The following is a 15,466-nucleotide window of genomic DNA, read 5'->3' as shown; positions in this document are numbered from 1 at the left end:
AGACCTGAAACACGGTAGGAAAACACCTCAGCCGTGGCAGATCACTCAGTGGGCTCACATGACATTGACTTCTCCAAGACAGAGGTTCTCTGCAAGCCATCTGGCTATCATGAGAGATTCGTTCATGAGGCGATCCACATATACAAACACAGAGACAATTTCAACCGAGAAGATGGATTCTGGCTTAGCAATCATTGGAAGGACGTAATAAACCATTTCGGATCTTAACTGATTGTGTTCACGTTTACGGTGACTTTCAGACCGCGTTCCACTCACTGGCATTGTATTCTCCGCAGGGAATGGATTCTTTGCTCCGCTGCAAGTTTCCCCCCACGACTCACCCATTGACACGACGGTCAATGGTACAGTGTATCATAACAAATAGTATAACATTTATATGCTTAATACAATGTACAAAGTAATATATAGTATCGTAATTGTATAGTTAACATATAGCAGTGTGATACACATTAGGGTGGGTAGAATAATACATAGTGTTATATTAAAATGTATAAGGTGGTTTATAGCAATACAGTATATAATTTAATGTTGGGTTTGTCTATGACAGTATATAGTACGGTGTAGACTCGTGTGATGTAAGAGAATAAAGTTTAGATGGAAGCATATTATATAATTTTTACGACGTAGAATTGTAATGTATTACTTACTGTTAGTAACTCAGCTTATTGTAGAGTATAGTAAGTATACTGATGATGCTATGTAGTTTATACTTTAGTTGTTTATGTAGTTTATACTTTACTTTTCTACGTGGTTGTTTAGTAACTGCAGCTACATACTATTAACATTCCTTTCCTTTGTTAATGCTACCCCCCTTCCCCCTCCCTTTGATGCTGCTAATCCTGCATAATGCACGGGCATAATGTTAATTTGAACCCCCCCCCGCCCACCTCCCACGCATTTTCCATATGCTAAATTCCTCTTGATATGCAAATTATTTTGTCAAGGCGCTCTTCTTCCCACATCCCCCCCTCCAAACCAGCTTAAATATACGCTCCAAGCTTGGTGGTGTTTCATTCTTCACCTGAGGACGGCTGCTTGCGTTGTGGCCGAAACGTCGTGAGAATTATTTTATTTTATTATGTTTTATTTTTATTATTTTATTACTTCCCCTTCTATGTGACTTTACCGAAAGAACCATGAAGATACTATACACTATATACTACTATACACTACACTATACACTACTATACACTACACCAGGGGTCCTCAAACTACGGCCCGCGGGCCACATGCGGCCCACCGAGGGCATTTATCCGGCCCATGGTCACTAATTGGGCTGCGCTTGTGAGCACTAATTGGGCTGCGCTGGTGAGCACTCATTGGGCTGCGGTGGTGGGCACTCATTGGGGTTCGGTGGTGGGAACTGATTGGACTGCGGTGGTGAGCACTGATTTGGCTGCACTGCGATCTGTGAACAAAACTGCAGGTGTAATTAACTTTTTAATGGCACCCGCACCAGTGTGAGCCTGGGGTAAAAGCGGAGTTCCCCCAATCAGACTGCATTGATGGGCAGTGCAGTCTGTATGTTTCTGTGTGGGCAAAGTTATTGCTGGTATATTGTTTTTGTAGCGCTGTATATATATTGGTATTTTACTAATAGCAATTTTGACTCCCTAGGAAACAATGATGTCAAGAAAGAGAAAAATTGACTCGGAGTGTAGGATATTAAAAAAACAGTGGACTTATGATTACTTTTTCATGCAGTACAAGGAAAGAGCTGTGTGTCTGATATGCCAGAATATAGTGTCTGTGTTCAAAGAATACAATTTACGTCGACACTATGAAACTCAACATAAAGATAAATATGATTGTTTGGTCGGAGAACTGAGAAAAGATAAAATATTAAAACTGAAAATACATTAACAACTCAGCAAAATACTTTTGTGAAGCAGAAGCAGCTAATAATTTCATCACTGCGAGCAAGTTTTCAAGTTGCCAAGCTAATAGCGTGCACTGGCAGACCATTCGTTGAGGGAGAATTTGTTAAAGAATGCCTTCTTTCTGTTGCCAAAGAGATGTGTCCAGAGAAGGCCGATTTATTTAGTACAGTGAGTCTTTAAGGACCTACAATTACACGGAGGATTGAAGAAATGGGAGACAATTTCTATCAGCATTTGCAAAACTCCACAAAAAAACTTTCCTATTTTTCCTTGGCACTCGACGAAAGCAATGATGTTCGTGATTCTGCACAACTTCTAATTTTTATTCGTGGGACGAATGACTATTTCGAAGTCACAGAAGAGCTTGCTGCATTGCAAAGCATCAAAGGAACAACTACAGGAGAGGATATCTATGAAAAGGTTTGCCAAACTGTGAATGGTTTGGAGCTGAACTGGGCTAAACTAGCCAGTGTGACAACTGATGGTGCTCCTAGCATGGTGGGGTCTAAAAAAGGAGTAATTGCTCGCATTAACCAAGAGATGGACAAACATAACCATTCTCATCCAATAGCCATACACTGCCTCATCCACCAACAAGCGCTGTGTAGTAAATCACTGAAGTGGGACTCTGTGAACTTCATTAGAGCTCATGCACTAAACCACAGACAATTTCAGGAATTTCTGTCTGAGCTAAATGTTGACTATGAAGATGTTCTGTACCACACAGAAGTCCGTTGGCTGAGTCGAGGGAGAGTTTTGAAACGTTTCTATGACTTACTTCCACAGATTACAGCTTTTCTGTTTTCAAAAAACAAAGAAGTACCAGAGCTCAATGATGCAGAATGGAAATGGCACCTTGCCTTTCTGACAGATGTAACAGAGCTACTTAACAGTTTCAATGTGCAACTTCAAGGAAAGGGGAAACTCATCTGTGATATGCAATCACATGTCAAAGCATTTGAAGTAAAATTAGGCCTCCTCATCAAACAAGTTAAGGAGGAAAACTTCTGCCATCTCCCCACAACTCAAAATCTGTTAGCGGAAAACCCATTGGTTGCAATTCCCAAACAAAACATGTGTGGATTCACTGGAAAAATTGCAAAAGGAGTTCCAATTTAGATTTAAAGAGCTTCATCTCCATGAACAGGACATACAGCTTTTCCGTAAACCATTTTCTATTGACATTGAAAATGTGGATACAATTTACCAAATGGAACTGGCTGAACTGCAGAATTGTGACTCTCTGAAAGACGCATTCAAGTCAAGCAGCCTTCATAATTTCTATGCATCTCTCCCCTCTGAGACATATCCTCATCTCAGGAACCATGCACTCAAAATGGCAACCATCTTTGGCAGCACTTATGTCTGTGAACAGACTTTTTCCAGAATGAAACATTTGAAATCTCCAACCAGATCTAGACTAACGGATGCACACTTGCATCACTTGTTACTAGCAGTGACAAATATGGAACCGGACACTGACCATCTCATTAGCCAAAAGCAGGCCCATAGTTCCAATTGAAATACTGGCAAGTTTGTTGATTTAATTTTACTTGTTCTTCATTTTAAATATTGTATTTGTTCCAGTTTTGTTTCTTCACTTCAAAATAAGATATATGCAGTGTGCATAGTAATTTGTTCATAGTTTTTTTAAACTATAGTCCGGCCCTCCAACGATCTGAGGGACAGTGAACTGGCCCCCTGTTTAAAAAGTTTGAGGACCCCTGCTTTAAATCAAAGTTCAAGATCTCCGCGCTCTCTGCAAGTTTTATTGTCACGGAGCTCTGCTGTTGTCATCACAGGGGGGCGCTGCGTAGCGTCAATTACAGCACATTCACACGTCGCGTTTGCTTGTAATCATACGCACACTTACACACGAGTTCTTAGAATCATGTAAGCTACGTAACTACGTTATTATGAATGCTTAAATATATATTAAACATTTAAGATGATTTTAAATACTTTTTATAGCCTTAAATAATGGATTTATTTACGTCAATAATGATAATACAGCATTTTTATCTATCATAACTACTTTTGATTCAAGTCACACTTACAAACGAGTTTTGAGAAATACCTAAGCTATGTAACTATGTTACTATGAATGTTAACATTCGCAGCTTAAATCCAAAATACGTTATTAAAGATTTACCTCAGAACGCTACAGAGTTGTGTAACATTCTTAATCACGTAACTCTATCTGGACAAGTTGTAACCTTACACCACTGTTCCCTACCTCATAGCACAGTAAATGTAATCAGCACAGTAACTTTACTTCACGTGCCTGTACGCAAGAAGTAAAACTTTTACCTCAGCCCGTGTCTCAACGCCTCGCTGCTTAGCAACATCACTGCCGCCAATCTGATGTTGGTTTCCCGCCAACATCAGGGGTCAGAGGGCAGGTGGGCGGGGCCAGAGGGCAGGTGGGCGGGGCCAGAGGGCAGGTGGGCGGGGCCTGAGGGAGGGCGTGTCCTGCGTGGGTCAGCGTTGAGCTCTGATGAAGCCACCTTTGGGTGTGGATGCAGGTCACAGTGTGATGATGGACCGCCTTGCTCTGCGGGAATGCAACGTGAACGTTCGTTGCGATCACAGATCGCGGACGGTCGTCAAACTTCTCTCATTGGAACAACCAAACACAGCCACGGATTATGATCTCTCTCGTGCGCGTATGTGTCAACAGGGGCCGTCCATAAATGACGTCACGCGATTTTGGACGATTTTGACCCCCCCCCTCGTCACACGGCGTCACAAAAAGTCAGACCCCCCCCCCCTCCAATTTGACGTCACAAATCTCTGCCCATCCCCCACAACCATATTTCCATTTTGAAAATATAACATGCTTCAAATCGCTTTAAACTATTGTCATTGTAGTGCGTATTTAATGTGGCGCTGCACTCTGATGTTGTAGGAGTGTTGTTATAACAATAAGTGTTGTTATAACAATTTGTGTTGTTATAACAATTCTATATTTATTTAAAGTTGCGCATTTTTATGTGACGTCACATTTCTCAAACACCCCGCCCTCATCACACATCGTCACAAATGTCTGACCCCCCCCCCCCCCCCAGGTGCGTGACGTCATTTATGGACGGGCCCACAACTAACTTCAGTCAATAAAGCAACAGCAACAGAGCCGCATAGTGCGACAGCCAATTCCAACAGTTAAAGCAGCATGGTGACATTTGTAAACTTATTTATTGACTAGGGTCCCGAGGCATGGCTAATGTGCGCCCACGTGCATCGTGAATTAAATATGTTTTAAACTCGCTCCTGTGTCTGTGTTCCTCTCCGACTCCGCAATATTTCACCATGTTATTCCCTCCTATGTAAAACTGTCATCACTACACTCCCGACCATCGCTTATCGGCAACTCCGGGCTCAGCAGACTTTGTGCAGACCCGGAATTATACTCCTGCAACAGTGCAGAAGATGGCCCTCTCCAGGCAAGGGACAGACTTCCACGTGGTGTCAGGCCGCATCTTCTGTGCGCTGAAACGGGATAAAATGAATCCGCGACAGAATGAACGATAAATCATGTTAATGGTTTAGGCCCATATATGGAGTAATGGAACATTGTCTCGTCCATGTAAGGAAAACTGGAACGGGAATCGGCGGATTTTTACGATCCAATGCTCGAGTAAACGAAAATCGACCGATTTTTTACAATACAAAGATCTAACACTGCTTGATCTATGATTGAACACACAAATGCAGGTATTCAAAATATCATTGCTTAATCTATGCTCGAACACATGAACACAGGTATTGAAAATATCAGCTTGATCCATGCTTGAACGTAAAAATACCGGTGTTCAAAATATCACAGCTTGATCCATGCTTGATGCATGCTCTAACACATACACCACACGCGACCGCCTTGTTCGCCCTTGAACATCACAAAAACCAAGGTTCTCCACCAACTCAGAGCAAGATGGCAGCAAAAGCCATCTGCTCAATTCCTAGTTTCCCTCTTCCATACCTTACCTCCCCTACCTTGCTCTCCTTCCCGTTCACCACTATCATTTGTTTAAGTTTTTATTTTGGCGACGTCTTTTTTGTTGTTGTAGGTGCCACTTCTTGATCACGTCTCCTGCCTCCTCCAGCCCCCATTGGTCATCCTAGCAGCAGCCTGGCTGCCAGCGGTCCCCACTGGGCCGCACCATCGCCGGTGCCTCGTGGCTTCCTCTCCGCTCTTTACAATCGGCGCTGCTTCCCTCCCACATCTCTTGCCTGCCCACCACGATAAAATGTCTGCCCCCTTTTCTGGTTACCACAACCCCCCACCTGCATCTGGATCGTTGCTGTTTATCACAAATCGTAACTGTGCAGCGCGTGATGATGCGATATGTTGCTATGATTCGCTAAGGAGATCGATGCTTGAAAGTAGTCTCGTTACACTGTGAGAAACCTGTTGCAGAGACGTCCACGTAGAAGCGATTCAATTGCATATGTTGGGGCCGCTGGTCCCCGAGGTCCATCCCTGCTTCGTGCCGATGGCTGGGGCTCCGCCGTTTGCCGTCCCCTCGCTACTCTGCGACCAGCTGCTGCCGTCGCTGGGCTCATCGCCCGACGGCTCCCCTCCCTGGTCCGCCCCTCCGCGAGCTCGTGTGAGAGGCATAGCTCGCCGCCCGCTCTCGTTCACCTGTAAACGCTGCGTTGTCTCTCCACCAATCACGCGCTCTGAACGGGGGTCAGGGGTCGGAGGGCGAATGACGCTGCCCTCACACCGCGCGAGTCCCTGCGGCGATAGATGGAGCGGGTACCTGTGGACGCACCGAACTCCCCCCCACGCTACGAGCGCACACACCTGCACACAGCACCACGCGCTCCACTCACTCGTAAGACCACTCGAGGCTGCGCTGGGTTATTAATGGTTTATTTTCGTCTACCTGGGAATTGATGTTAAATCAGTATGAATCGACGAAGCTGGCCTATTCCACTACCCCTGGACCTATTCCCTATTTATCGGCTTATGATACTAATTCACCTTCTTACTCACGGTTAGGTGCCCACGGCAGTCCGTTGATGCCGTCCTCGCTGCGTACCTCGATGCGTCGCACGGATGTCCGGGTCGCTGGGCTGGAGAGCGTCTCGTGGCCTGATGCTGGAGCAAGAGAGGGATCTACCCGTTTTCGCCCCCCCTTTTATCGTCCCTACATCAAAGAAATGCTGCTCCGCCTGTGGTGGTGCCCTCCCAGTTTTTCTTTAACAATGGGCGCGCACCAGTCAGGGTGCGTGCGGCGGTTCCGGGCGCCTTTGCTATGCTAATAAGATGCGCTGCGTGTTGCGGCGTTTATTCTAATTATGCTCCTCCATCACAATGCTTATGCGCGGCGCGTATTTAAATTAATCCTATACTTATGCCCCTCTGCTTGCCCCGTCGATACGTGCGTGCGTGGGGTGCATTTCAACCACGGTGGCCAAGTGGCCCCTTGCCGCGACCTTGCAATCTTAATGCCGGTCGCAGCACCACGAAGTAGCATCGGGGGAGGTCGTCCAATTCCGTGGTCACCGGAAACCGTGAAAGTTATCCCGATAAGGGCTTCTCGGATTAAAACTGGTCGGCCAGGTGACTTCCCCTCGGAGATCTATGGGGGGGGGGGGAATGCGTGCGGGTATGTTCATGTGAGGTGAGGTGGGGGGACGCTGGGGTCGGCTCCGTCACTTGGTGGTGGCGAGGTCGGGGGTGGGGCGCCCGCCGAGCGGCTTCGTGGTGGCGGCATCACATAGCTCCCCGAGGTGCTGGTCCCCGTCTCGGGTTGACTGGAGCACCTTGCTTGGGCCGCGCCCACGAGGAAACGCTGCGGGGTCCGGGGGATCCGTCCGGACCTTGTGGCTGGTCTCGGGGCAGGCGGCTCCGTCCTCTGTAGTTCCCGCGACGGCCTCCTCCTCCACTCCAGCGGCTCTCCCCGTCCTCCGGCACCTGTGGGCTGGGGCACAAACTCAGCAGCAGAAGGGTTTAGGGGCCGTCGTCCGCGCCGTCTCCTGACTGGATCGGGGCGTCTCGGAGTCAGGGGCCTGGCGGGGCCCATATAGTGTGCGAGGCCCCCAAACACGGAATTCCGGGGCCTTCGGATGACGGGGTTCTCTCTTGCCGGGGCCGCTTTCCATGGTTTTAAGCAGCGGACGTTGACCACTGTCTCTTGACCCCTCTCCCCACCATAGATTAGTACCGTCCAGGGGGAGATCTGCCGCACCACGGTCCTGGGTCCCCGCCAGTAGGTCGTCAGTTTCCCCACCTGCCCAGCCCCGACGCGAGGGGTGTGTAGCCATACCTTAGCGCCGGTCAGGAATAAGGGGGGTTCCATGCGGGGTCGGGTGCCTTGTTCTTGCTGCCGATGCGCGGCTTCCCCTTGCGGGTATGCTCGGCCTCGGGCTTCTCGCAGGGGCTCCATCAGGTGTTCCACGGGGCGGCTTCCCTCCTCCGGCTGGGGGGAAGGAACGCCGAACAGCAGGTCTGTGGGTAAACGAGACTCACGGCCGAACATCATTAAAAACGGGGTTTGTCCCGTCGACGTGTGTACGGTGGTGGCGTAGGCAAAAAGGGCATAGGGGAAGTGTTCGTTCCAATCCCGTTGATTTGCGGCCGCCATACGTTTGAGTTTAACCGCTAAGGTCTGATTCATGCGCTCCACCATACCGTTCGCTTGGGGGTGGTACGCTGTGGTTCGGTCCTTCTGGATTCCGAACTCTCGGCACCCTGGTCGGTGAGGACTCGTTCTGGGATCCCATGCGTAAGTACGTAATGCTCCACGAATGCCCGGGCCACCACCAAGGCTGTTTAATGGCCACTGCCACGGGGTAGCGGGTGAAATACTCTACTGCGACTAGGATATACCGGTTGCCTCGATGGGACCGCGGGAATGGCCCCTGTAGGTCGATCCCGACCAGCTGATTCGTGCGGCTGACGCGGAACGGCCTTAGGGGTACCTGGTATCGTGCCGGTTTCGGCCCGCACTGCTGACAGGTGCGGCAGCCCTGTACCCAGGCGGCCACGTCTTGTGCCAATTTGGGCCAGAGATACTGGCGACGCAGGGTCTCTCGAGTGCGTCATTCCCCGTCATAGCCCCCGAGCGGGTGGTCATGCACCTGGGCAGGAACACAGATGCACCCCGGCTGGCCAGCCTCAGTTAATTTCCGTACCACTCCGTTATGCACACACAACCGGGCATACAAACCGCTCCAGTGTCCTAGTAGGGCGCTCTTATCCTCCCGCAGTGCCGCCTCCACCGCCGCCAGATCCGGATCCCGCTGTTGGGTTTGTCTCAGCTGCTCGACGTTCAGGCCCGGGAAGGCGCAGCCGACGTCCTCCTGGATCCGTCCGATCGGGGCGGGGTGGTCCGCCGGGCCCCGAGCCGTGGGTCCCGCGCTTGCCGGGCGGTCGACGGGATCCTCGGTGTCACCTGCGAGGGTCTCTGTGGCGCACACTGCACTCTCTCTCGCTGGGGGGGGATCAGTGGCCGCGGCCTCTCGGGGGTTCGTTGCCTGCAGGCAGCGTCCCCCCGTGAAACATGGGCAGGCCTCCTCCGGCCTTTTTTCGGCGTACACCGTGGGCCGCCTCGATAAGGCGTCCGCGTTTGCGTGCGTCTGGCCAGCCCGATACTCGATTTGCAGGTTGTACTCCTGCAGCTGCGCCAGCTACCGGGCCATCTGCCCCCGCGGCTCCTTGAATGTAAGAAGAAACTGCAGAGCATAATGGTCAGTGCATACGCGACATCTCCTGCCGTACAAATACGGCCGGAACTGCTTACATGCGAAAATCACAGCGTACAACTCTTGGAGGGTCACACAATAGTTCAGCTCTGCCCCACTCAAGGTCCGGCTGGCGAACGCGATGACTGGTTCCATTCCATCCTGCACCTGTTTCAACACCGCGCCCAGCCCGCTGCTGCAGGCATCGGTGTCCAAAATATAATCGGTGGTAAAATCGGGGAAAGCGAGGGTGGGGGCGTGGGTGAGGTGGTTTTTGAGAGTGGTGAAGGCCGTCTGGCAGGCCCCCGTCCACTGATAGGGGTGCTTAGGGGAAGTGAGTTGGGTGAGGGTGCGTGCAATCTCGCTGAATCCCTTTACAAATCGACGATAATAGGGGGCGAGCCCCAAAAATGATCTGATCTCCATCAGATTCCTTGGCCGTGGCCACTCCACTACGGCGCGTACCTTCTACGGATCGGTGTGCATGCCAGCCTCGCTGATGCGATGCCCGAGGTACCCCACCTCGCGTTGTGCGATGTAACACTTACGTGGCTTGAGCTTGAGATGAGCCGCTCGCAGTCGTTGGAATACCTCTCGTAACCTGGACCAATGCTCAGACAAAGATCTACTGAACACTATCACATCATCCAAGTAAATCAGGCACTGTTCCCATTGCAAGCCCCGCATCACCAACTCCATCAGCCGCTGGAACGTCGCAGGCGCATTGGTGAGTCCGAACGGGAGTACTCGAAACTCGAATAGTCCCATCGGGGTGGTGAATGCGGTTTTTGGCCGATCCTCCTCTGCTATCTCCACCTGCCAGTACCCGGACGCGAGATCGAGGGTGGAAAAATATCGCGCTCCGGCGAGGGGTATGGGGAAGGCGTCGCTGAGCGTGACTGCGTTCAATTTACTGTAATCGACGCAGAACCGGGTTGACCCATCCTTTTTCGTTACTAGTACCACTGGGGCTGACCAGGGGCTTGCCGAGGGCTGAATTATGTTATCGTGAAGCATGTCCCCAACCGCCTCTTTGATCTGGGCGCGTTCGGGTGCACCCACTCGGTACGCAGGGAGTTTGATGGGTCGGGTTGCACCGGTGTCAATTTGGTGCTTAACAAGGTCGGTCCGACCCACGTCCGAGTCGTGTTCACTGAACACGTCGGCATACTCCTGCAGTAACTCGTGCAACCGATCGGCCTCTCCTTTAGGTAAATCTGCCCATGGTACATGTAATGCGTCGAGCAGGGGAACGACCTCGACTCGGGGAGTCGGGCTGTCTCGCCAGGCCAGGTCCTGGTCACCCTCAGGACGACCGGGGTCCTCAGCCCAGAGTGCGAACACCGAATCGTCAGAGTGGCGTGCGTGCAGGGGGTGTACGGTGGCTATCGGGGTGCGCCGTCGCAGTATCGCTGGGGTACTGTGAGGGTTAAACATCCGCATAAACAATCGGTCCCCATCTGTGTTTACCAACGTGGCGGATCCCACGACCCCATACCGTTTTGCCAACTCCGGGTGAGGAGTTAGCATTACCTCCCCTGATGGTCGGAGCATGGGGTCGGTGGGGGATGTTGCCACCGGCACCAGCATCTCGGTGAGCGGCCCGATGGTGACTGCCGTCGCCAGGATAGCGGCCACAGGTGCGAAGCGGGGGCGCGTCGGCTCTCGTCCCAGGAACGGAATCCGCTCGCCGTTGTTCTCCATGGTGGCGCATCGCTGGCGGGGTTGCACGTTGAGTCCCAGCTTCTCTAGGAGGTCGGTACCTGCAATACACTCGTGACACAACACACTCGACACGTAGATCTCCTGGGTGCACACCTGGCTGCCTATGCGGACCTCTAGGGTGGCTCTCCCCAGCAGCCCCATTCCGGCTCCACTCGCCGTGTGCAGCGCGCGGTCCGGGGCCTACAGGTGACGCACATCGTCCCCGATCGCGCTGCAGTGCGCTGCGCTCACGAGCGAGGTCACCGCCCCCGTGTCCAGCAGGATTCGGGTACGCATTCCGTTTACCTCCCCTTCCACCAATGACGTGGCCCCCGTGATCCCCGCCACCAGCTCCCGTAGCCAGCCGCCAGTAGTCACCGTTTCCGTGGGCGTTGTTGTTGGAACCTGTGTGGAGATCAGTCGCTCGCCATTATTCTCATTATCGTCTATTTGTATTGGGACCGCGTTGATTGCACCCCTAGTTGGTCCACGCTCTAGGGGGCGTTGGAGTTTAACCCCCGCGTCTGCCTAGCTCGAGTGAGTTCAGGACAGTCTCTCATTAGATGCCCTCGGCGGTCGCACATGTAACATGTCCGGGGAGGGGGGACGGCTCCGTAGTGGGCCCCCTGCCCCCTCCCTCCCCCCCCATTACGCCGCTGTCCACCCTCCGCCTCGAGTCGGGCTACCCTTCCCGATAACCCTCCTACCGTGGCGCGTAGGTCCCCCATTTCGGATCGGATGGTCTCAACGGAGGATTGCAGTTTGGTCATATTTTTATTCGCTTCCTCGCGTACTTGAGTTACCCTCTCACCTACTTGGGTTATCATATCTCCCATGCCAGCCTGTAACCCGGCTACCCACCCCGGGGTTGTCTCGCGGGGTCTCTGGGGCTCTCTTGCCCGTCTCCTTATTGGGCTGGCGGGCTCCTCCTCATCCTCCTCGTCAGGGATCAGGCTCGCCACGGTGCACTCCTGTCCCGACCCTCGGAGCTGCGCGCGTTCGCTGGAGAGCTCCTCACACTCAAGTGCTTGCTCGACTAGGGTATCGAAGGGGAGGCCTGCGCTACCCCTTTTGGGCTGCCACCACGCGGTGCGAGCTAGGCACCTGAGCAGCTTGTCTGCAGCTAGTGCGTCAATGACCTCCTTCACGAACTCTGGACGGGCGATCCGGGTTAGTGATCGCACGTCCTCGGCGTAGTCTCAGAAGTCCTCGCCGGGTTGGCGTTGGCGCGACTCTAAGGCCGTCTTTGCCTGTATCGCGTTGCGCGTGCCGAAACGCAGGTCTAATCTACGCATTAGTTCCTCTAGTTGGGTTTGCGCGCTTTCGGGTAGTGCCTCTACAAAGTCGGCTGCCCACCCATCCAGGTTCAACGTAAGTTGTCGTAACACCTGCGCGTCCGACCAGCCATTAAGCTCTATAGCCCCTATGATATTGCGGGAAAACGCTTTCCATGTAGGGGTCCCCTGGCCGGTGAACACATGCCTTACCTTTGCGTGGAGTAGCGCGCCACCTTCCCGTGAAGATATGAGGGTTCGTACGACTTCTGACACCAAGTTGTTGGGGCCGCTGGTCCCCGAGGTCCCTCCCTGCTTCGTGCCGATGGCTGGGGCTCCGCCGTTTGCCGACCCCTCGCTACTCTGGGACCAGCTGCTGCCGTCGCTGGGCTCATCGCCCGACGGCTCCCCTCCCTGGTCCGCCCCTCCGCGAGCTCGTCTGAGAGGCATAGCTCGCCGTCCGCTCTCGTTCACCTGTAAACGTTGCGTTGTCTCTCCACCAATCACGCGCTCTGAACGGGGGTCAGGGGTCGGAGGGCGAATGACGCTGCCCTCACACCGCGTGAGTCCCTGCGGCGATAGACGGAGCGGGTACCTGTGGACGCACCGACCTTCCCCCCACGCTACGAGCGCACACACCTGCACACAGCACCATGCATTCCACTCACTCGTAAGACCACTCGAGGCTGCGCTGGGTTATTAATGGTTTATTTTCGGCTACCTGGGAATTGATGTTAAATCAATATGAATCGACAAAGCTGGCCTATTCCACTACCCCTGGACCTATTCCCTATTTATCGGCTTATGATACTAATTCACCTTCTTACTCACGGTTAGGTGCCCACGGCGGTCCGTTGATCCTGTCCTTGCTGCGTACCTCGATGCGTCGCACGGATGTCCGGGTCGCTGGGCTGGAGAGCGTCTCGTGGCCTGATGCTGGAGCAAGAGAGGGATCTACCCGTTTTCGCCCCCCCTTTTATCGTCCCTACATCAAAGAGATGCTGCTCCGCCTGTGGTGGTGCCCTCCTAGTTTTTCTTTAACAATGGGCGCGCGCCAGTCAGGGCGCGTGCGGCGGTTCTGGGCGCCTTTGCTATGCTAATAAGATGCGCTGCGTGTTGCGGCGTTTATTCTAATTATGCTCCTCCATCACAATGCTTATGCGCGGCGCGTATTCAAATTAATCCTATACTTATGCCCCTCTGCTTGCCCCGTCGATACGTGCGTGCGTGGGGTGCGTTTCAACCGCGGTGGCCGAGTGGCCCCTGGCCGCGACCTTGCAATCTTAATGCCGGTTGCAGCGCCGCGAAGTAGCATCGGGGGAGGTCGTCCAATTCCCTGGTCACCGGAAACCGTGAAAGTTATCCCGATAAGGGCTTCTCGGATTAAAACCAGGTGACTTCCCCTCGGAGCTCTATGGGGGGGGGGGGGGGAATGCGTGCGGGTGTGTTCATGTGAGGTGAGGTGGGGGGACGCGGGGGTCGGCTCCGTCACTTGGTGGTAGCGAGGTCGGGGGTGGGGCGCCCGCCGAGTGGCTTCGTGGTGGCGGCATCACACATACACCTGAGTTGCCAAGTTGCACGCAAATGATTGCTTGGGTGTAATGACGTACTTAACTAACGTCAAGTTGTATTTTTCACAGAGCACAATTCGTATCGATTTGAACAGTTGGCTACGCACGGTGTGAAACAAGTTCAACATATGTACGTGAATTATTGATCCCGTATCCTAACCACAATGCGATATGCTGTCCATATACAGCCCTTTTGTCAGTCCACTGTTTGATGAGGGCTGCCACACGCTGTGCGGGTCGTGGGGGGTTATTTGACCACGTTTCAGGCTACAGAATAGTCGTGTGGTATGGGTACGGATTTGATGAATTACCTCTGTGCTTAAATATTGGAACAGTGATGCAAAGTTGTGACAAAATTAGCATTTTTTATTTTTACAGTACAACGTCGCATATCCGACTCGCTGGGAACTGAATCATTGGTGGCTATGTGAAAAAGTCGGATGTGATTATAACGTTTTTAGAACCTGCCAGTTGCATTTTTAAGAACAAATAGGCTGCTCGGCACCATGAAGTGCAAACTTTTGAAAGTGGGAAATGTTTTATTGTACTTCAGAGATAAGCAGCTGTATGCTAGATTAAGAATATGTGACTGCATGCGATAAGGTAAGATATACAAACACCTTTAGAATGTGATCGTTGCACCCTGCACAGTTACTGCTGAACTGGATGTGGGCAGTTTTGTTAGGGCGGACATTGTGAGAATAATTATAGACTAATTTTTATTATTTTACAACAAAATTCGAAAAAAATTATAGATGGCGACCTGAAACCCACAATCTCCCGCGCAATAAAGAGTCTGTTTTCCATGAGGATTCCTGTGCCACCACAGCTATGATGGATAATATTTTTTTCTTCAGTAACCTGCATAAAGGCCACTACTTCTGTGTACTATTCATTGCCTCGTCAAAAGCCTTTGATACTGTCGACCATGATATTCTACTCACACGACACAATAATATAACATTTTCAGACAGGAAAATAAAATTGTTTCAGAGGTACCTCTCAGACTGTTCTCAAAAAGGTACATCCAGGTAACATCTCGTCCAAAAATATTGAAATAACAAATGTTGTTCCACAAGGTTGGGTGGCTACTGTGACGTTGCATATAGATCGGCTACTAATGTAACACTGAACAGACTAAACATAATTTGTCATTCTGATCTTCGATTTGTATTGGATGTACCATACATGACCCACCAATTTGACCTCGACTTAAAATCCCATCTCACGTCACTTGATGCAAGTCGAAATCTACATTGGGCCCTGTTCTTCCGTAAAATCCTTATTGGCAAAATCTGTGATACATTTAGCTAAATCATAAACC

The sequence above is a fragment of the Lethenteron reissneri genome, unplaced genomic scaffold (assembly GCF_015708825.2).
Source record: "Lethenteron reissneri isolate LAM-NWPU_2019-01 unplaced genomic scaffold, ASM1570882v1 scaffold_1640, whole genome shotgun sequence".
In the NCBI taxonomy this organism is placed as follows: Eukaryota; Metazoa; Chordata; class Hyperoartia; order Petromyzontiformes; family Petromyzontidae; genus Lethenteron; species Lethenteron reissneri.
Note: the sequence above shows the minus strand (reverse complement) of the source record.